The 22,388-nt window shown below is 51.8% G+C and overlaps 1 protein-coding gene across 8 annotated transcripts in view; it reads left to right on the top strand.

Moving 5' to 3' along the window:
- GRIK4 (glutamate ionotropic receptor kainate type subunit 4) overlaps positions 1–22,388 on the top strand; it is a 433,666-nt gene that overhangs the window by 101,811 nt on the left and 309,467 nt on the right. For 4 of the 8 annotated variants that reach the window (XM_051819416.3, XM_051819403.3, XM_089313655.1 and 1 more), the window contains one exon: positions 17,129–17,235. The exons of 1 other annotated variant lie outside the window; for it this stretch is intronic. The gene's annotated coding sequence lies outside the window, so the exon portion shown is untranslated. The remainder of the gene's footprint in view (positions 1–17,128; positions 17,236–22,388) is intronic. 3 more of the 8 variants (XM_089313654.1, XM_089313660.1, XM_089313657.1) reach the window with 1 other exon arrangement.

The following is a 22,388-nucleotide window of genomic DNA, read 5'->3' on the forward strand; positions in this document are numbered from 1 at the left end:
GCTCTCATGGCAATGATACTGTGAGCGTTCTTGGCCATGCCTTCCCTATCCTTGTCTTATGGCAGAGGTCAGATGCTGTCCTTTGCCGACCCTGCACCCCAGGGGTTGTGGCTGGCCTCCGATTGCCCCCCGAGGCACTCTGTGCTATGCTAAGACCTGGCCAGCCCCCCCGGGCCGGTGTCTGACACTGCTGAATGCTAAGAGCACTGGTGGAGGGAATGAATGAATGAATGAGCACACCTTACTTGACAGTCTTGCCCAGGGCAGCGTGGGATCCATTAGGATTCCTCCCCACAGGGAGGCTTGTTCTCTGAGCTCCACCTGGGTCCTGGTGTCCTCTGAGAATGGGGCTGGAGTCTGATGGGCAGGAGTCACCTTTCCTGGAAGTTTCCCGGGGAGCCCCCCTCCACCCCGAGAACAAGCGGATGCCAAAGCAGCTTCTGCCCCGTGAGTCCCTGGGGACTCAGATGCCCTGGGCTTCCCGGGACGTCGCTGGGAGAGAAGAATCATGAAGATGGAAGAGAAAGAGAAGGTGCAGAAAGAGAGGAGGTGAGAGGGGCGTGAGCCTGGGAAATCGTCTTCCCCTCGCTTCCAGCAGCCAGGCACGGCGGAGAGCCGGGTGGGCAGGCAGGCAGGCAGGCGAGGAGCCGGTGCTCTGGGGCAGCAGGTGTTTTGTGCTGGGCTGTATTGTTTTCAGCAGCAAGTCACCAAGTGGAGGCAGGAAGGCCAGCCTGTCAAAATGCAATGTCAGAGCGCCCTGGTGGGACAGACTTCCTTTTTTTTCCTTCCCCTCCCTGGCGCCTGGCAAAACCCTTGCACAGGCAGAGCGGGCGGCTTCCTTGCCTCTCCGGCTGAGGCGTGTTGATGGAGCAGGTGATTCTTTATTCATACACCTTTTGCTGAGCTGCATAGCAAATGTGCTGTGAATTCTGGGCTTAGGAGAGAGCGCGGTCCGGGAGGCAGGACCGCCTCTCCTACCCAGGCGGAGGCTGGTCAAATCCCACAGACATCAAAGCCGTTTGCCGTGCGATGGCTGCGACTCAGAAGTAAACAGTGCTTCCTAAGGAAGACCCATCGCCACAGTAATTACTTCTCGGGGTGATCTGAGGGTAGAGCGTGTTTCATGTTTCTTCGCTCGGCCCCGTGTCTTTCCGGGCGAGTGCGCGAGTACAGAAAGCCCACGCTGAAGAAATCTCCTTTTTGTTCTGGCCCCGCGTGCCTGCAGAGCCACCCTCCCCCACCCCCAATGATCTCGTCCCCATCTTTTGCACACACTTTTGCAAAGTTATGGATTATGCAGCACTTAACTGTGTGCCAGGTCTTCTAAGCTCCTTAACAAATACTGGCTCATTTAACCCTCACAACTCCAGGAAGGCACACGACTTAGTGTCCCCATTTCCCAGATGTGGAAAACAAGGTGCAGAGAGGTTAAGCGACCTGCCTGCGATGGCACAGCTTGTGTGGCCGAGCTGGAATTTGTCCCCAGAGTCTGCTGTCGATCTGTGATGCCTTCTAAAGCAGCGTGCTGAGCAGGGATCTGCCTGTGTCTGGGATTGGGCTTGATTTTTCTGTGCTTTTCTTATCACCACTCCTGTCCAAGGTGGCTGTTGCCCTTAGAAGACATGGGGTCAGGGGTCAAGGACAGGTGTTGTGTCACAGCAGGTTAAGCTGCCACGTGGGACGCCCGTGCCCCATATCAGAGTGCCTGGTTCACGTCCTGGCCACTTTGCCTTCCGATCCAGCTCCCTGCTAATGCGGCTTGGAGACAGCTGGTGATGCGCAAGCCTGGCATCCCTGCACCGTGTGGGAGACTCCCGGCTGGAGTTCTTGGCTCTTGGTTTCTGCCTGACCCGGCTCTGACTGCTGCATGCATTTAGGGAGCGAACCAGCAGGTGGAAGAGCTCTCTTTCTCCATCTCTCTTTCTCCCTGTCTCTCTGTCACTTTGTCTTTCAAATAAATAAATCTTTTTTTTTTTTTAGAGAGAAAGCTGGGGTTAGGGCCACTGTTGTGGCATAGTGGGTTAAACCGCCACCTATGACGCTGGCTCTGGTTCGAGTCCTAGCTGCTCCACTTCTGATCCAGCTTCCTGTTAATGGCCTGGGGAAAGCAGCAGAGGATGGCCCGAGGGCTTGGGCCCCAGCCATCCATGTGGGAGATCCAGAAGAAGCTGCTAGCTCCTAGCTTTGGTCTGGCCCAGCCCTGGCTGTTGTGGTCTTTGGGGAGTAAACCAGTGGATGTAAGTGTGTGCTCGCTCTTGCTCTCTCTCGCTCTCTCTCTGTCTCCTTCTCTCTCTGTAACTCTGACTTTCAAATAAATTTAAAAAACAAAAGGGAAAAGCGGGGGTTGGCACCTGGGAAGGAGCATGCCTGTGTACCAGGGCGCTGTGGAGAGGTAGGCAGTGAGCTTGGAGCTGTCTGTGTGCTGGATGGAAGAATCAGCTGTTCTGCTAGTCGTCTTGTGCCCCCTCTTTTGCTTACAACCCTCCATGGCTCTACAGACTCTTTTTTTTTTTATTTGACAAGTAGAGTTATAGACAGTGAGAGAGAGAAACAGAGAGAAAGGTCTTCCTTCTATTGGTTCACCCCCCAAATGGCCGCTACGGCCGGAGTTATGCCAATCTGAAGCCAGGAGCCAGGTGCTTCCTCCAGGTCTCCCATGCGGGTGCAGGGCCCAAGGACCTGGGCCATCCTCCACTGCCTTCCCGGGCCACAGCAGAGAGCTGGACTGGAAGAGGAGCAACCGGGACTAGAACCTGGCGCCCATATGGGATGCTGGCGCTGCAGGCGGAGGATTAACCAAGTGAGCCATGGCGCCGGCCAACTCTCTACAGTACTCTTTAAGAGTACAATTAGACTTCACTGCCTGCTTTCTTTGGAGCTGTTGGGGGACCTGGCCCTATCCACTCCAGGGCCTGCCCGCTCGGACATCCACCCACTACAGGGTGCCTGAAGATCCCTGTTCCTCTCTCTGCCTGGCAGACCGTGATGGGGCCGTTCCGTCCTCCTACCCCTCCCGTTGCTCAGGCTTCAGCTGAAATGTCCTTTCTTCCAAGGAGTCTTCCCTGGCTTGGGTACCCTGGCTCAGTGTTCCCATGGCAACCATGAAAACCCCTCATCATGATAACCTGGTTCAGTTTGGATTTGGACTTGATGGCTACGTCTGTGTCTCCCCTGGTGTGCCTTATCTGTCTTGCACACAGGATGGCACTGGTTGGGGAAGACGTTTCAAAGGTCTTAGTGAGCAAGCACTACAACTGTCATGAAAATGACATCAAATGGGGCAGGTGGGAGACCTGGGATTTGGGACTTCTTCTGGCGTGAACTCTTGGCCTTGATTAAGTGGCCGTCCCTCTCTGAGCCTGGTTTCTCAGATCCCTGACATGGGGAGCCCTGCTGGGTCCTCTCGCAGGTCCCTGGCGGCTCTGAGATTGTGGGATCTGTCTTCTGAACCCAGGGCTGGTGCTCGCCCTCTCTCTTCGCTTGCAGGCTGCGAGGACCCTTGCTCTCCCTCTCCTGGGTGCTCTGTCTGCTCTAGACAAGCTGGCCAGCAAGGCCTGGCGCCCTGTCTTCAGCTGTGCTCAGGCACAGCCAGCCAAGGCCTCGGGTCCTCCTTGTATCCAGGACGAGAACTCCTTGAAATTCAGATGTCCTCTTCCTCACTGTGTCTCGTTTGCTATCAGAACGTCACAAGCAGGAAGTGTCTGATGCGGCCTCTGGCTGTGAACTGTCGCCACAGTGGATAGGAGGGGACGGGCTCTCCATGCTTGGAGGCGGGCCTTCCAGAGGGGGCTCCTGCAGCCACAGCCCCCACCCCCCCACGCACGCGCTGAGTGCTGCATTTTCACACCCCACACTGTTTGGATGGTGTCTGTGTGCATCCAGCACATTTGTTGACACCTGCTGTATGACCAGCTTTGTTCTGCCGCTTGGCACACGTAAAGACATACCCCCTGCTCTCAGGGAGCTTACATCTTAGCCAGCCTCTGTAGGGGAAGCTTACGTAAATAAGAAACCTAAGGAGCAAAGTGTGCAGTGAGCTAGGAGGTGCTGAGTGCCATGGAGAAGAAAAAGCAGAGTGAAGAGGATAAAGGCCTGAGAAGTGGAGGCTTGAGTCAAGGCCCAGAAGAGGATGAGGGGCAAAGTGTCCCAGGCCAAGGGCAGAGCCAGAGCAAAGCCCCAGGGTGCAGCGCGGCCTTGTGGATCTGTGGGGACCCGGCGTTGCCCGTGGACTCTGCATACCAGGGTGTCTGTGAGGACACAGTGCCCTGCCACCTGCCCGTCCCGTACCACGTAGCAGGGCTGCTCCTGCAGGAGGAGCTGGCAGGTTCATCGTTCCGCGGCTTTGTGATCCTTGGCAGACCCCTTACCGCCCCTGAGCTTCCTTCTCTTCTTTGAAGAAGGGCTGAGACCTGTGCCTCCGGGGTGGTTGTGGGATTTGATGCAGTAACTATCATGTACGTTCCCTGCACGGCACTGGCCTTGGTCTTTGGGCAAGATGTGTTTCTTCCCAGCTTCAGTTTCCTCTACCAGAAAATTGAGAGCAATAATCCTTGCGCGGCCTACTGCCTTGTCATTGGTCATTGTTAAATCCAGCAGAGTCCACAACAGCACTTTCTGTGTGGATGACCCATTTCCAGGGGAACAGCAAGGGTGTGTGTGCATCAGTGTGTATACGTGTACAGCTGTGTAGGTACAGCTCTGTGGGACACTGGAGTTTTATGTTGTTATGGTTAGTTCATAGATGCTTCAAGGACAAGGTCGCTGTATTTTAGTCTAGGATCTTGTGCCTCACAAGCATTAGGTGCTCAGAAATTTCTTTTCTTAAAGCAATTTTTGTCTTTTAAGATTCACTTATTTTATGTATTTGAAAGGAAGAGGGGCACCTGCAGAAAGACGTCCCATCCTCTTGTTTACTCTCCAGACACCTACAATAACTGGAGCTGGGTCAGGCTGAAGCCAGGGTCCGGGAACTCTATCCAGGTCTCCTGTATGGGTGTAGGGGCCCAAGTACTTAAGCCATCACCCGCTGCCTGGGAGGAGTTGGAATAAGGGGCAGAGCTGGAACTTGAACCCAGGCACTTGAATGTGGGATGGGGTGCCCCCAAGCAGCATCTTATCATTGTGAATTGTGTTCAGGATGTGATTTTTTTAGACTATTATTTAGTAAATATAAATTTCCAAAGTACAGTTTATGGATTACAATGGCTTTTTCCCCAAAAAAACTTCCCTCCCACCCACAACCATCCCATCTCCCACTCCCTCTCCCATTCCATTCACATCAAGATTCATTTTCAATTATCTTTATATACAGAAGATCAATTTAGTATATATTAAGTAAAGATTTCATCAGTTCACACCCACACAGAACATAAAGTGTAAAATACTGTTTCAGTACTAGTTATAGCATTAATTCACATTGGACAACACATTAAGGACAGAGATCCTACATGAGCAGTAAGTACACAGTGACTCCTGTTGTTGACTTAACAATTTGACACTCTTGTTTATGGCGTCAGTAATCTCCCTAGGCTCTAGTCATGAGTTGCCAAGGCTATGGAAGCCTTTAGAGTTTGCCGATTTCGATCTTATTTAGACAAGGTCATAGTCAAAGTGGAAGTTCTCTCCTCCCTTCAGAGAAAGGTACCTCCTTCTTTGATGGCCTGTTCTTTCTACTGGGATCTCACTTGCAGAGATCTTTCATTTAGTTGTGTTTTTTTTTTTTTTTTTTTTTTTTTTGCCAGAGTGTCTTGACTTTCCATGCCTAAAATACTCTCATGGGCTCTTCAGCCAGATCTGAATGCCTTAAGGGCTGATTCTGAGGCCAGAGTGCTGTTTAGGACATCTGCCATTCTATGAGTCTTCTGTGTATCCCGCTTTCCATGTTGGATCATTCTCTCCCTTTTTGATTCTATCAGTTAGTATTAGCAGACACTAGTCTTGTTTGTGTGATCCCTTTGACTCTTAGACCTATCAGTATGATCAATTGTGAACTGAAATTGATCACTTGGACTAGTGAGATGGCATTGGTACATGCAACCTTGATGGGATTGTATTGGAATCCCCTGGCACATTTCTAACTCCACCATTTGGGGAAGTCCGATTGAGCATGTCCTGTGGGGAGCAACTCGGACTAGACTAAGTTACTGGAATTAAGACTTATTCTATGCATCTGCTCTCCCACAATATGGCGCTGGGAGAGGAGTAAACAACTTCTACACAGGTGCCTCCAGTTCGACCAATAACCTGCAGGAGCTGATCCTGCTCCTGATTGGAGGAGAGCAGCGTACTCGGCGTGTGGGTAGCAGAGTTGGGATTGGTGGAAGAGGACTATAAAGGAGGAGAGAGACAACGTGCACCAGGAACATCTAAGGGGAACATCCGAATAACATCTGAGCAGCCCCCGAGAGAGCCGGCCGGCGGTGTGCCGCTCCCCCGCGGAAGTGGGGAAAGTGGCAGGGGGAACCGCCCTTCCACTGAGGTAGAAGGGACGGTAGCCAACCCGGGAAGGACCAGCAGCAAACCCGGGAAGGGCCAAGCAGACAAAAGAACAGCGCAGGGTTTAGTGTCGTTCCTCCGCGAAGAGGGGGAGCGACAATGTCCCAAATTGTACATCTCCTCCCTCACTTATTCCCACTCTTATATTTAACAGGGATCACTTTTCAGTTAAATTTAAACACCTAAGAATAATTGTGTGTTAATTACAGAGTTCAACCAATAGTATTAAGTAGAACAAAAAAATACTAAAATGGATAAAGTATTACATTGTACATCAACAGTCAGGACAAAGGCTGATCATGTCACTGTTTCTCAGTGTCCATTTCACTTCAACAGGTTTCCTTATTTGTGCTTGGTTAGTTGTCACCTATCAGGGAGAATATATGATATTTGTCCCTTTGGGACTGGCTTAATTCACTCAGTATGATGTTTTCCAGATTCCTCCATTTTGTTGCAAATGGCTGGATTTCATTGTTTTTGACTGCTGTATAGTATTCTATACAGTACATGTCCCATAATTTCTTTATCCAGCCTACTGTTGATGGGCATTTGGGTTGATTCCAGGTCTTAGCTATTGTGAATTGAGCTGCAATAAACATTAAGGTGCAGACAGCTTTTTTGTTTGCCAATTTAATTTCCTTTGGGTAAATTCCAAGGAGTGGGATGGCTGGGTTGTATGGTAGGGTTATATTCAGGCTTCTGAGGAATCTCCAGACTGACTTCCATAGTGGCTTTACCAGTTTGATATAGACCAATGGAACAGAATAGAAACACCAGAAATCAATCCAGACATCTACAGCCAGCTTTATTTGATCAAGGATCCAAAAGCAATCCCTGGAGTAAGGACAGTCTATTCAATAAATGGTGCTGGGAAAATTGGATTTTCACATTCAGAAGCATGAAGCAAGATCTCTACCTTTCACCTTACACAAAAATCCACTCAACATGGATTAAAGACTTAAGTCTACAACCCGACACCATCAAATTATTAGAGAACATTGGAGAAACCCTGCAAGATATAGGTACTGGCAAAGACTTCTTGGAAAAGACCCCGGAAACACAGGCAATCAAAGCCAAAATTAACATTTGGGACTGCATCAAATTGAGAAGTTTCTGTACTACAAAAGAAACAGTCAGGAAAGTGAAGAGGCAACCGACAGAAAGGGAAAAAATATTTTCAAACTATGCTACAGATAAAGGGTTAATAACCAGAATCTATAAAGAGATCAAGAAACTCCACAACAACAAAACAAACAACCCACTTAAGAGATGGGCCAAGGACCTCAATAGACATTTTTCAAAAGAGGAAATCCAAATGGCCAACAGACACATGAAAAAATGTTCAAGATCACTAGCAATCAGGGAAATGCAAATCAAAACCACAATGAGGTTTCACCTCACCCTGGTTAGAACGGCTCACATTCAGCAATCTACCAACAACAGATGCTGGAGAGGATGTGGAGAAAAAGGGACACTAACCCACTGTTGGTAGGATGTGATTTTAAAGGACAAGGGTTGTTCTCTGCTGTGTGTCTGAGTTTGTCCTTTGGTCTCAGGTCATGTTGAGAGTTTGATGGTGATTTGACAGACCTAATACCTCTTTCCTCTTAGGTGCCTAAAATCTGAGTGTGTATATAGGTACGTATGTATAGATGTGTGCATACATGTGTATGCATATGTGGTATATAGTGTATATGTGTGTATAGGTGCATACATATGTGTGTACCTGTGAGCGTGTGCACATATGCATATATGGTACATTGTGTGTGTGTGTGTGTGTGTCCATGTGTGTAAGGATATCTTTTTCTCTGCAAAGCCTCCCCCGAGCACGCACAGGCAGGGCTGAGAGTTCTCTGCCTGGTGCCAGCACCACCCCGGGCCTTGTGTGTGGTGTGACTGTGGTTCCTGGCCTGTGCAGGGTGACTGACATCTGTGCCTGGCTTCCTGCGCTGGAAGATGTCTTGTGTCCTGTGAGCTCCCCTTGCTCATGCAGTGGCTGTGTAACACACACATGTTGCACAGACCCGTGAACGACTAGCCTGCATGCTGCCACTGCCTCACCAGCCCCGGGGAGCCCACTGTCTCCTCCTGATCCTTGGTATCAAGGGCGCTGCCTGCCTTGTCCCTGTTGGGAATTAGAGAGAGGCCAGGTGCTATGGCACCCACGCTCATGTGGGGATCTGGGCTGTGTGTGGCCAGCCAGGGAGACCCTCCTTGCCCTCAGATCTGTGTTTGTCTGGAAGCACCTTTCCTCTGCTACTCTGGAGTAGTGCCCCCCCCCACCTCACCCCACCGTCTGGCGCCTGCATCCCCTTGCCTGCCGGCTTCTCCATGGGTCTTGTGCAAAAGGGAAGTGAGGGGAAGTTGTCCTCCCTGTGGTTAATGTGTTCCATGCCCGCTGTGTCCCCCTGTGCTCAAGTTCCAGGCAATTACCCTCCTGCCGGCTTTTGTTGCTGAGCACAGCAGGTGGGCCTTGTTTGTAATTCACTTGCACCATTAACGCTGGGTTAGCACCATAAGGGCCACTGACTCATTCAGTGCCCCCCAGCCCAGATGCCATTGGATACAGGGGCTGTGAAGTTGGCTTTGAGGGCCCTACAGTTGAACGCAAGCGAGGCTTCATCCATGGGTTGTCACAGAGTGTTCATAATCGTCCTCGCTAATGGAAAATCTGTACCCAAATACCAGGCCCCCCCAAATCATGGTGATTTGGCTGTGGACAATAATAACAACAACCACATAGCAGCTGTCAGGCCTTGCGCACTTGCGACTTGCAGGCACACTGCTAAGATCATGGCTCATCTTGGAAAGCCACCTCAGGGATACCTAACACTTTCTCCTTTCCATGGCTGGAGAAACTGGGGTTTGGAGAGGTGAATCACTTGCCCAAAGCACTAGAGCCAGCACGTGGCGGGACCCAGGCCCCGGGGGGCTCTGGTGAAAGCACACACAGGGCCTGTGCTGACACCAGCAGCCCTGCACTGCCTCCTGTTGGAGCGAATCCTGCCAGAGTTTGTGAATGAAGGGAATGGGTGGGGATCTCCAACCTGCTGCCCTGGCTGGTTTTTTGGGAGTGCTCATATTAAGCTGAGTCGCTGAGTAGGGGGAAAATGATAGGATTAAAACATCCTCTAGAGGTTCACTTTTATTAATTAATCAATCATACTTTTATTGAGCTCCAACTAGGTGGAAAACGCTGTCTTAGGAGTTTTATAGAAAACAATGGTAAATCATTCATCTGTTCAATAAATCTGAGACGTAGGGAGTCAGATGTGTGTTCTAGAACATAAAACACAGGGTAAATTGTTGGGGTGGGTTGGAGGAGGAATGAGAGAACTAACCCAGCCAGAGTTCTAGTCTGGGGAGAAGCCTTCCACAATTTTGATGACATGTTACCAAAATATGATTCACTTGTAACATTCTCTTATTTTTTTCCTTTGAGAACAAGTTTTACAGTTAACTCTCATAATACAACTCTTTGAGGATAGAGGTCCTACATGGGAAGTTAGTGCACAGGGACTTCTGTTGTTAATTTAACAATTAACACTCATGTATAATGACCGTGATCACTGAGGCGCTTGACATGAGCTGCCTAGGCTATGGAAGCCTTTTGAATCCACAAACTTTGTCAGTATTTAGACAGGGCCATAAACAAAGTGCAAGTTTTCACCTCCCTTCAGAGAAATGTACATCCTTCTTTGATGGCCCCTTCTTTCCAATGGGGTCTCACTCATCAAGGTCCTTCTTGTGGGACATTTTTGTGCCCGTTTTCTTGGCTTTCCATGCCTGAAAAACTCTTGAACATCCTCCTATTTTTAAAGACTTATTTATTTGAAAGAGTGATAGGAAGAAACAGAGAAAGAAAATTCGCTCCACTGGTTCACTCCCCAAATGGCCTCAGCAGCCAGGGCTAGGCCAGGCTAAAGCCAGAAGCTGGGGACTCCATCTCCCTCATGGGTGGCAGGAACCCATGAACTTGGGCCGTCATCTGCTGCCTTCCCAGGCTCATTAGCAGGAAACCATAGCAGAAGCTCAGAGTGCCAGGATATGAACCAGTCTCGGATATGGGACGTGGGCATCCCAAGCGGCTGCCCCATACCACCCTCTTTGATGTTCGAAGGACCCTGTGAAGTAGACAGGGCACACTGAGCTCCTCCTGTTTGTTGGGAGACCAAGGCACACAGGGACACAGGGAACAGATGGCAAAGCCAGGTTTGAACACAGGCCTTGGGTCTCCAAGCCCAGCCCCTTTGCTACAAGCTTTTTTCCACATTATATCCCTCCGCTTCGAGCTGGGCCTGATTCAGACTTGGCAAGGAGTGTGGTGCCCTTTTTCCTCTGAGACCGGTGCCGGTGCCGTCTGGGGCTGCCTTCACTGGAGATCCACAGCGCTCCGCAGCTCGGACATTGGCCTTTCCAGCTCCTGGGGCGGTCTCTGCACTCTGATGTTCAGGTGGCTTCAGGTCAGTTCCCTTCAAGGTCGGCTTCCCCCACACTCGCGTTCCCCACACAGGCAGCCAAGTGCCCAGTAACCTCTCCAGGCCTCCCTGCACCCCTCGGTCATATTGATTTCCTTAAAGCACAACTCTAGTCCTGACCCTTCCTTCCCCAGAAACAGTCGTTGGCTGTTGATTGCATGGAGGATAAAGTCCAGACCCCGTAGCCTTGGCATTTGAGGCCTTCTAGAATCTGAGCCCAGCACCAATGGGCTCCTGCCAGGTGGGTGTGGTCACCAGCCCTTAGACACCCCTTGCTTTCTCCAGCTTGTACCCACAAGGTCTCTTCCATCCAGTGCATGCCCCTGACCTTGACTTCCAAGATCCTGGCTCCAACTCCTGGGCACCACAGATGCCTTTCTGCCTCCGTCTTCCTGCATGGTGCCCTTATTTGGCCGCAGGCTGCTCTGTCTTGGGCGAGCGGCTTCCTTGCTGCGTGCAGCCTGAGTTACCGGGTGTGCTGTGTCACTCTCCACACAGGGACACTTCTGGGGAGCTCCTGGAGGGAAGGCAGCCCTTCTGAGAATCTGGGTGGGCCCAGTGCGTTCAGGGCCCCTGGCAACCCCCCTGCAGGATGATGGGCAGCACTCTCGGTCTTTCGCCCAGCTCTGGCAGCTGGAGCTGGCCTCTTGGGGACATGTGCTTCTTCATAAGGGGCCCTGTGAGTGCAAGGACAGACCCTCACTTAGCTAAGGAGGTCAGGGTTGTCCCACACGTCGCCCGGTGACCACATGAGGAGGTGACTCAGAGCTTTCAGCCCCTGGACTCCCAACGCGTAGACTTGCCCAGCCCTGCCTGTGGTTTCTGTGCCATCTCTGGGCCAGTGGCAGAGGGGAGGTGGCAGGGATCTCAGAGACTCTCCCCTGTGGCCTGTGATGAATGCAGAAAGAAGCCCTGGGCGGCTCATGGAGAGGGTGCCTGCGCTCTGAGACACTGGCTGAATGTGGCAGTGCCCCGGGGTCCCTCCTTCCTTGAGGGAGGGGCCTCCTCTTGCCAAAGGCCTGGGATCCACCAGGAGTCTAAGCCAGGGGTTCTCCGAGGCAAGTGCTGTGGCTGCAGGGAGCCTCAGGTGGGCCGTACCTGGGATGGGGGCGAGACTGGCTGGGAGGAGAGTGCAGGTCTCAGGGTCAGCTCCCAGCAGCTCTGGCTTCTCACCAGGCAGCCAGCGCCCCTGTGTCAGGGAGGGATATTCCAGAGAGGCCATGAGAGACCTGGCAGAACTGCATTCAGTGAACCCTTGAGCCTTGGCATGTGTGTCATGAGCCCTGGTCTTAGAGCCAGGCACAGAGAGAATCAAGGTTCTTTATAGTTAAGTTACTCACTAGACTCCTAAATTGAAAAAGCCATCGGACCTCTTAGCTAAGCATGCAACGGTAGAGAACAGTTGAGGATGAACAGCAAGTCCCTTCCCACGCCTGAGTGACCGTGGTCCTATAATCCCCTCCTCAGGGGCAGCTGGCCAGCAACCAGCCTCTACTCTCTTGGCCCTGCCTCGCCCTAGGCGGAGGGCGGTCAGTGCTATTGAGCTGGACAGAGGGGACAGGGCAGGGTGGGACGTGCCAGTGCACTGGGCATTCCCCAGAGGTTAGCCTGAGCTTGCGTGACTGCAGCAGAGTAAGTCCACCACTCTGAACTTGGCAGGGGACACACCCCTCTTGCTGCGGCCTTTACTGCAAAGGGTCTGGCCTTTCTTCCCTCCCCTGAGTGTGCCGAGGGCCTGGTCTGGACTTCAGAAAGATCAGGTCTCTCTTTCTGAGACACAGCAGTGTTGACGGGTGTGTGAAGGGGTCGTGGACGAGACAGATTGGTGAAGTGCCGGCTTGGGCTGGGCAAAGCCAGGCCAAGTTCAGGAGCTCCGCGTCTGTGCCCCAGCGGCTCCGGGCTCCCTATCACTAGGTTAGAATGCTTCCCTCTGACTTGGACCTGTGGATCTGGAATAAACCCTCTCTGGCGTCAGATGTGCCATTCTGGCTGCACCCCGTCACCAGCTGCCCCACCTCACGCTGCCATCAGTTGCAGTGCACACAGCCTCTCTGCAAGGCAGGGCCGAGCCTCTGCGGGAAGCCCTCTCCTCCCCACACCTGGGAGGTGCCCAGCACGCGACAGAGGCTGGGTATGCCAGGGGGCCGTTGAAAATGCCATCTTCCCCTGCTGTCTTTCTGCTCTGTCTCCTCGGTGTGCACGTGATTCTGCTGTGCCAGTTCCTCCTGTGAGATCGCCGCCTCGAAAGGTTACCTCGAAAGCGTTACCCTCGGCTCCAGCGCTGCGCTGCTGGGTTTCAGAGCCTCACAGGATCTCACGTGGCTTCTGCCAGGAGTGTGAGTCCCCGAGGATCCAGTCTGGTGGCCTCTGATAAATGCCAGGGACATTTTTCACCGTTCTGAGCCATCCTGTGGGTCTCACCATGGTGATGGTCAGCTCCCCGTCGTCTTACAGGTGCAAGGTGGGCTGGGATGCTGGGCTCCTCGCCTTTCCTGTGCAAGGGGCTGGGTCTAGTGCAAGGTTCATGAAGAAGAGGGCTTTAAATGCAGAGCCTTGGCCCAGACCCGGGAATGCAGTGGGAGAAGGGACAGGCCTCTGTCCTCAGAGAGGCTACGCCCAGGCCGGCACCACAGCTCATTAGACTAATCCTCCACCTGTGGTGCCGGCACTCTGGGTTCTAGTCCCGGTTGGGGCTCTGGTTCTGTCCCAGTTGCTCCTCTTCTAGGCCAGCTCTCTGCTGTGGCCTGGGAAGGCAGTGGAGGATGGCCCAAGTGCTTGGGGGCCTGTACCCTCATGGGAGACCAGGAGGAAGCACCTGGTTCCTGGCTTTGGATCGGCACAGCGCACCGGCCGTAGTGGCCATTTGGAGGGTGAACCAACGGAGGGAAGACCTTTCTCTGTCTCTCTCTCTCTCACTGTTTAGCTTTGCCTGCAAAAAAAAAAAGCCACACCCAATGAGAGGGAATGGACACTGACACTGCTCTTGGCCTTGCAGTTCTGGTGGTCTCCCTGTGTTTCTGGAACTCACCATGCTGTATCCTGTCAGAGGCCTCTGAGCCCATCTCCTCCTCACCCGCCCCTCCTAAGGGCCTGGCTGACTCAAGTCACCCTTGGGGATGCTGCCCCTCCCCACTACACTCTGGGGCCTCTGCACCTTTCCTTTGCCGTCTGTGTCCACGGCACCTGCCTGTCTCAGTACCTGATAGATGTCTCTTAATGTCCTAGATGGTAGCTCCAGGAGGGCAGGGACCATGTCCCAGGGACCGGGAAGCCACCTGCCACATAATAGAAATATTGAATGGGTGAAGTATGAGCCTCATAGGGTACTGCGGGTGCTTGCGTGCTTGGCCAGACTAGAGGATGGGCCTACGTGACCCGTTTCCCCCCAGAAGCACTTTACTCATTTGCAAAGTGAGTCTGCATCCTTTATCTCGTTTGATCCTCTTAGTGACCCTGTGCGTAGACGGTGAGTGTAATTTGCCTGCTTTACAGCACAGGAAATGGAAGCCTCGAGGGGTTAAGTGATGGGTCCAGGGTCACACAGGGCTCCACCTCCAGGGCACTGAGCCTGAGCAAGGGGGAGGACTGGCTTCTTCAGGAGCTGCAGGGATGGGGCTGATCTGCAGCAGCATTTGGAGGGGAGAGGGCTGTGGGTTCACACCAGCCAGCAGGCGTGGGAGGCTGTGCTGCTGGGAGAAGACGGGGACGCAGTCCAGGTGCCTGTGCTCAGGGCTGGAGGGAAGCTCAGCAAGGGTGTGGAGGGGCTCCTCTCCCGACTGCACTTTCCCCTGGGTTTCCGGCAGCCGCCTTTCCTGGGAGCCAGATGAAGCTCTCAGAGGTTAGCAAGTCGGTTTAAGGACACAGAGTGGCAGCTGGGATAGGAGGCCAGGCACATCTGCTCTGGCCTCTGATGAGGGGACTCTGTTTACAGGTGCATTTCAGATCTGAAAGCTCCAAGGGAGGTGGTTTGGAGGGAAGAAAGCTCTGGATTCCTCCTTGCTCTTGTTCGGTAGTACCTGAGAATTTAGAATGGCTGTCCCTGGTCCTGGGCCCTGGTGGTCCCTGACATGTGCCATTGGACTGCTCATGGAGCCACCTCCCTTAAGTCAGGCCTGGGCTAGGCCATTGCGTCCACCCCTGCTCTTCAGTTTTAATTATTGAGTTAGGCCAGGCCCAGTTCCCAGTGTGGATGCCACTCTACCCCCCGGCTACCCTGTCCTGTCGTAACTCATTAGACTCCTGGGAGCTGGGAAATCCTGAATGTTGACAACACAGGGGCTGATCTTTTTGCCAAGAAGTCCTTGCATGCTCGTTCTTTTGTTGCTGGCTCTCGGGTCCAGCAAGAGGTGTGTAGGGGCCGAGAGCTCCTTGTGTTGAACTTGCCTTGTTCTCCACCGTCATTATAATAATCACAATCACAGTCCATCATTAAGTGGCAACCACATGCTAGATTCTGGGACCACAAAGAAGGTGGGTGTAGAAGGTGTATGTGCATGTGTGTGCGTGTGTGCACATGTGTGCACGTGTGTGGTGTAGAGGGGGGAGGGGCATCCCAGAGTCCATGACCCAGTTCTTCCATGTGTCAGCTGAGTGACGTTGGCAAGTCACTCGATCCGCCTCTCTGCCTTTGAGTTCTGCACCTGCAGGTGGGGAGGCATGAGATTTTCTTCCTTGCAGAGTTCTCCCAAGGAGGAAACGAGTCTGAAATAGCACTTTACACATAGTAAATAGTCAGTAAATATTATGTTGTCGTAGAGTTGAGTTCTTAGAACTGCAGAACTTCGCAGCCTAGGGATCCTCTAGTCTGCTTCCCTCATTTTATAGGAGAAGCTGAGACTCGGAGATTGACTTGCAGGGCTTGTGAGTGCCCAGCTCGCTGACTGCTGGGACAGCCCTGTGTCCTGGCCTGTTGCAGGGAGACAGGATGCCTACAATGTCGTGCCCAGCTGATGAGGCCACGGTTATTCTCCCTCACGGCGCCATAGAGCCTGAGGTGGCCCTGTTCCTCCTTCCCAGCTACTGCACCTCCCTGCCACTCCAGCCAAGCTGCTGGCTGCCACCTGAGATTCTCCCAGTCAGGGGCAGCGAGACAATAGCAGAGAAGCCCACATCCATTTGTCTTGAGGCGCCTGGAGCGTCAGGAGGAGTAATCAAGATCTTGTTGCCCACAGCTGAGAGGAAACCTGTAATTAATCTAGCTGCCCCTCTGATTCTCTGTCCTCCTGTCGCCAGACACCTTCTGCTGGCTGTCAGCTTGCTCTGTGTCCCACCCTGCAAAATCGCAATTAATGGTACAGTGGCCCTATGAAGACGAGAGAGACACCAGCAGAGGGGACCGCTGATGAGTCAGGAGAGGAGAGGCCGCTTAGCACAGCCAGGCAAGGGGTTCAGGCAGCGTGTGCACCACGGGAATATGGGGGGCTGTTGGGCAGGCTCTCGCTGTGTGCGCTGTGAACTGGCTGCTGCTTGTGGGTCAGCCAAGGTTGACTGAGCCTCCGCTCAGCATCACCACCATAGCAAGGTGGACATATGTCGGAAGGAGAAGCTCCCTGCCCCCACCGTGGCGGAAATAAACTCAGAGTCCAGTACGCACGCATTCACGCATTTGACAGTACTTACCTACAGCTGCCCCACGCCAGGCACTGTCCAAGGTGCTGGAGGAGCAGCCTTTGTGGAGCGTGCGTTCCAAATACAAGCACAGGGCAGGGGCTCAGAGTAATTTCCATCAGAACGGGACAAGGAGGATCTTCCAGCTTGGGGAAGGTGACCACTGTTGTGATTGTGAAGAAGTGAAAGTTAGATCCTCCTCTGGAAGAGGTCTGGTGTTTGCTGTTAGGGTAGGAAAACTTCCTGGGCAGATCCATGGGGAAGCAGAGGGGAGGAACAAGAAGCCTCAGCTCCTGGTGCAGTGCCCCACCCCCCGGTACATCCGGGAAGCTTTGGCGGGACAGAGTGTGATTAAACGGCGCCTGGGAGCTACAGACAGTGAGAGCCAGAGGGCCAAGGGAGGAGAGCTTGTGTGGGTGGAGAAATTGTAGTTGGTTTATGAATTCCTCCTGGGCAAGGTCGCTAAATGTACCTCACAAGTAAATGCTTTGTAGCCGACAGAGTGTCTTCTGCACACGTTCTCTGATTGTATTCTTTCATTATTTCAGCAGATATTTTTGAGTGCCTACTATGTGCCAGCCTGTGCCAGGCACTGGGGACACTGGTGGAAAAGTGCGACTTGTTCCCTGCTCTCGTGGTGCTCATCACCCCGGAGGTAGGCATTGGTGTTCTGGGGTCAGCGCTGGATGGGGAAGCAGGGCTGTGCTCATTAGCGAGGACAAAGCCTGGCTTCAGTCCAGGTTGGGCCCTGATCTGCGCTCATTATGACCTCCCCAGGGTGTCTAGGAGAATGCTCTCGCTGCATGGCAAAGTCCTGCTTCTGAATGTGCTGCCATCCCCTTACCTAAAGTATTAGAGACCCTCAGAAGTTGGAAGCAGGGGCCGACATTGTGGCATAACAGGTAAAGCTGCCGCCTACAATGCCGGCATCCCATATGGGTGCCAGTTCGTGTCCTGGCTGTTCCACTTCCCATCCAAGTCTCTGCTAATGGCCTGGGAAAAGCAGTGGAGGATCGCCCAAGTACTTGGGCTCGTGCTTATGTGGAAGACCCAGATGAAGCTCCTGGCTCCTGGTTTCTGCCTGGCCCAGTTGGGGAGTGAACCAGTGGATGGAAGATCGCTCTCTCTCTCTCTCTGTCTCTCTCCCTCTCTCTCTCTCCTCTACTTAACACTGATTTTCTAAATAAATAAGTAAATCTTAAAAAGAAGTTAGAAGCAATATTTGTACAGTGAGGTCTTAAAAAGGTCCATGGAAGATGCATATTAAGAATAACTATGCATACATTTAAAAATTTTCCCACCAAAATTAGCCCAGTTTAAAAAAATATTTATTTGGAAGGCATAGTGACAGAGGCAAGGGAGGAGACAGAAAAGAGAGATCTTCCATCCACTGGTTCATTTTCCAAAGTCTGCAGTAGGCAGGGCTGCATCACACTGAAGCCAGGAGCCAGGAACTCCGTCCGGGTCCCCTAGTTGGGTGGCAATACTTGGGCCATCTTCTGCTGCCTTCCCAGTGCATTAGCAGGGAGCAGGTGGGAGGCAGAACATCTGGGACTCAAACCAGTGCTCCCAGTATGGGGTGCTGGCATTGCAAGCAGTGGTTTAACCTGTTGTGCCACACCAGCCTCCTTCTGCCTTTTTTTTTTAAAGATTTATTTATTTATTTGAAAGACACAGTAGCAGAGAGACAAAATAACTTCTTTTCATGCCATTTTTCCATGAACTTTGGGGGGTATCCTTGTATACCTGATTTTGACTTCAGTTCTGCCGGCATTTCCACATTGAGCTGTAGTCAAAGAGGATCATGGGATTGGCGATTGTGGATGATCAGGCGTTCTTGCATTGGATCCCCGGCACTATTGCTCTAGAAACAGGAACTTGGATAAGTTACTGAGCCTTTCTGAGCCTCGCCTTCCATGACTGTGGAATGGGGATGCAGCACTACCTTACAGGGTTAACGGAGTGGTCATGAAGAGTTAGTATACCTGGAGTGCTTCCTAGCGGCAGCGCCACACAAGCACCGTAGCTGTTCTGTGAGGGTGTTTTTGTCACCCCCGTATCACAAAGGAACAAGGGTGTGAGCTAGTATATGGTAGCGTAGGATTCGAACCTGTGTACTTACCTGTGACTACCAGCCCGAGCCTCGGGACTTGGAGAGCAGCAGTCAGTACTTGTTTGCTTCCCTCCACTTCTCAACATCCATTCCATGCTCACCATCAGCCTGGAACCACAGCCTTGTGTCTGCTTCAGCTGTTTGCTTTCCCTGCAGTGACTATACAAATACACGGCAAACCAGGGGCTTATCTCCTATTGGTGTCAACTCCAAAAACGCCCTTTGACACTGTCTGTTCAGTCACTCACTCCCTCGCTCAGCCAATATTAATGGAGCACCTAGTGTGGGCTGGATAGTGTGCTGGGTGCTTGGCGTGGTCCCTGCCATTCAAGCTTCCAGGTCTCTGGGGCCGCTGTGAGCAGCATGTGGGCCCGATGAGAAATGTTCCAGGAGTGGTGTCTGTAGACAGGGAGGGGCCACAGGAAGCCCCCCAGGGAGGTCAGTACTGAGCCTGGAAAAAGCAGTTTGCAGGCCTTTAGGGGAGGGGCCTGCGCTCAGGAGGGGAGGCACAAGCAGAGGAGGCAGTAGAACGATGTGTCGTGTTTAGGGAAGTGAGAGCTGCGGTTTTTCTGGAGCGTCAGGTGCCATGGGGTAAGGACAGGTGAATGGGGGCCAATCACAGGACAGTTCAATCTGTTGGGCTGAGGAGTTTGCCCTTGAGAGGTCCCCTTTGCAACGGAGAGCTCTTGAAAGGTTTAGGGGAGAGGCGTGTAATTGCTATGCTTACATTTTAGTGAAACTGCCCTGGTCTGGAGTGGGCCTTGTGGCACAGCAGGTGAGGTGCTGCTCAGGACTCCTCCAGCCCATCCTGGCGCACCCGTTCAAGTCCCAGCTACTCGTCTCGCAATCCAGCTCCCTGCTTATGCACCTGCAAAACAACTCAAGTACTTGAGTTCCTGCTACCCATGTTGGAGACCCGGATGGAATTCCTGGGTCCCCCACAACCTGGCCTGGCCCAAACTCACTCTCTGGCTTTCTCTCTATAACTCTGCCTCTCAAATAAATAAAATAGATAAATCTTTTTTAAAAGATGCCCTAGCTACCATGTGGAGAACCAAGTGGAGAGGAAGGGACCAGAGCAGAGAAGCCAATACGGAGACTATGGCCTCACTCACGAATTCTGCACTTGGCCTGTCGGTGGCAGTGAGAAGTGGGGTGCAGTGTTAGTGCAGGGCCATCAGGACCCCATGACTAATTAGATGTGGGGCTGTGGGACGTGGGAATGTAGGGTGATTCTCAGCTTTCTGTTGTGGGCAACTGGTGATTGTCACATCACCCACTGAGAAGTAGGAGGAAAAACAGATGGCCGGTGTGGCGGAGTTGACAACTTCTCTTTAGGGCCAGGTGTATCTGAGGTGCTGTGGGACAGAGAGAGCTCTCAGGAGGCAGGTGTAGAGTACAGAGCTGCCGATTTGGACAGCACAGTCCACAGGTGCTCGTCAACTGTGGATGAGGCGAGACCCCCAGGGAGGGGTAGCATTAGCAGAAGGAGGGGCAATTTCTTTACCCTAAAATTAGTAATATATTCTTAGTTCATGGAAGCTGCTCTGCTAGGTTCTACAACTGGATTCATCTGTATGTTATCCTGAAAGAAGGTCTTCGTGTTTTTTTGTAAGGAATCTAAAACCTTCAGCTTTCTGCTCAATAACAGTTGAAATACAAAAAGAAAGCCAGGGGAGCCTCAGACCTGGCGAGCCACGGCTCCATGTGACCTTGAACGAGGCCTTTCAGTGTTGTTGGGTGGAGCTTCCTCCTCTGTAATAGAGCTTGTCTGATGGATTCAATTCAACAGAGACCGTGAGAAAAGTTTTGTCAACCACCAGGCAGAGGTTGTTTTCTTGCAAGGTTCAGGAGAGCTTCATTTCTCCTCCTCATGGCCTGGGTCACACAAGGGAGGCCCATGAGCAGCCCAGAACCTCAGCCATCATTGTTCTTAAATGTGGTCTTGGCTCCTGGGCCACGAGCAACAGCAGTCAGACCCGCACGGGCTGAGTGTAGTTCTGTCATCAAACAAAAGTCGCACGGGCCCATCTGACACCTACTTAATGGTCTGAATAATAATTATTGTGCAGCGAGCTGGTCACGCATAAATGGCAGGCATTGGATGTAAATGGCTGCATTTAGTATTACTTTTATGTAGCTTAACCAGGTTTTTACAGTTCTTTCCTCTTTGACAGCTCATTCATTTATCCACATAATAAATGTTTGTTGAAGCTGTAATATATGCCGGGTGCTGTTCCAGGACCTGGAGACACAAATGAAGACTTCTGCCTCTGCCCCACCTCTGTTGAGCTTACACTCTAGGGAGGAGACGGGCAGTCAGCGTTATCTATAATGAGTCTGGCTTCCCTGGAGGCCGCACCAACACCCCTGAGTTATATGGGACAAGAATTCGGGACCTGATTTGTCAACCAGTCTTTACCCCAATCTTCTATCCATTGTCTTCCTTTTCTCCCTCTAGCAATTGTTCAAGGACTTTTGTTCACAGCACAAATACATACTGGGCACCTCTTGTGTGTAGAGAGATTCTGGTAACAGAACAGGAAACTGGAAACAATCCTTACCCTTAGGATCTCTGGTGTAGACGCATACAGGCAGCAGCCATTGAGAGAGAAACGCATTGTCAGAGCCACAGAGAGGAGCCTGCTCCAAGCAGATGTATCACAGAGAACACAGCAAATGCAGGACAAAAGGGTGGCTGGAGTGTGTGTTAGAGAGACCAGGTACCACTCAACAGAAAGTGCTGAGACAGAACACATAAAGAAAAGTACACCCGCCCGGAGTATACAGCTTGACAAGTCTCTTCAAACTGCATACACTTTAGCGCCCAGAGCAAAAGACAGAACACCCCAGTGCCCCAGAAGCCCCTCACGTCCCCTGCCAGGCCAGTGCCTGTGTGCTTATAGAGTCACGTGGACTCATCTGCTCACTCTAGCACTCATTTTAGTTTGCATCCTAACCCTAGGTATAGCCTACAAATGCATCCAAAAGGGACAAGAATCAATTGAATACCATTAACTGGACTTCCAATTTCACACAACACTTGTGTCTGTTTTTGCATTTTCTGTAGATGGACTCATACTGTGTGTATTCTTTTGTGTCTGGTTCCCATTGCTCAATATGATTTGTATTCATGAGATTCATAAATGCTGTTACATGTAGTTCATTATTCATTTTTATTTCTTTTTTAAAGATGTATTTATTTTCACTTTATTTGAGAGGGAGAGAGAGGGGAAGAGAGAGAGAGATCCATCTTCCGTTTGCTGGTTTACTCCTCGACTGCTCGCAATAGCCAGGGTTGGGCCAGGCCGAAGCCAGGAGCCAGGAACTCCATCCCAGTCTCCCAAGTGGGTGGCAGGGATCCTCGTACTTGAGCATTGTCTGCAGCCCTCCCGGGTTGTTTATTATCAGGAAGCTGGAATCAGAAGCAAATTCAAGACTAAAACCAGGCATTCTGATACAGGATGCAGGTGTCCAAGTGGCGTCTTACTCACTGTCGAAAATGCCACCCCTGTTCATTTTCATTTCTGCATAGCATTTTGCTGTGTGAATAGACATGCTGTTTCTCCATTTTTCTGGACATTTGGGTGGTTTCTAATTTAGGGAGATCTAAAGAATGCTGCTACAGGCACGCCAGCACAGGTGTTTGGTAAGCATGCATGTGCATTTACGTGGGTGTGTCCCTGGGAGTGGAG

This window comes from Oryctolagus cuniculus, chromosome 1, assembly GCF_051225735.1.
Source record: "Oryctolagus cuniculus isolate XC-2025 breed Fujian yellow rabbit chromosome 1, ASM5122573v1, whole genome shotgun sequence".
Classification (NCBI taxonomy): domain Eukaryota; kingdom Metazoa; phylum Chordata; class Mammalia; order Lagomorpha; family Leporidae; genus Oryctolagus; species Oryctolagus cuniculus.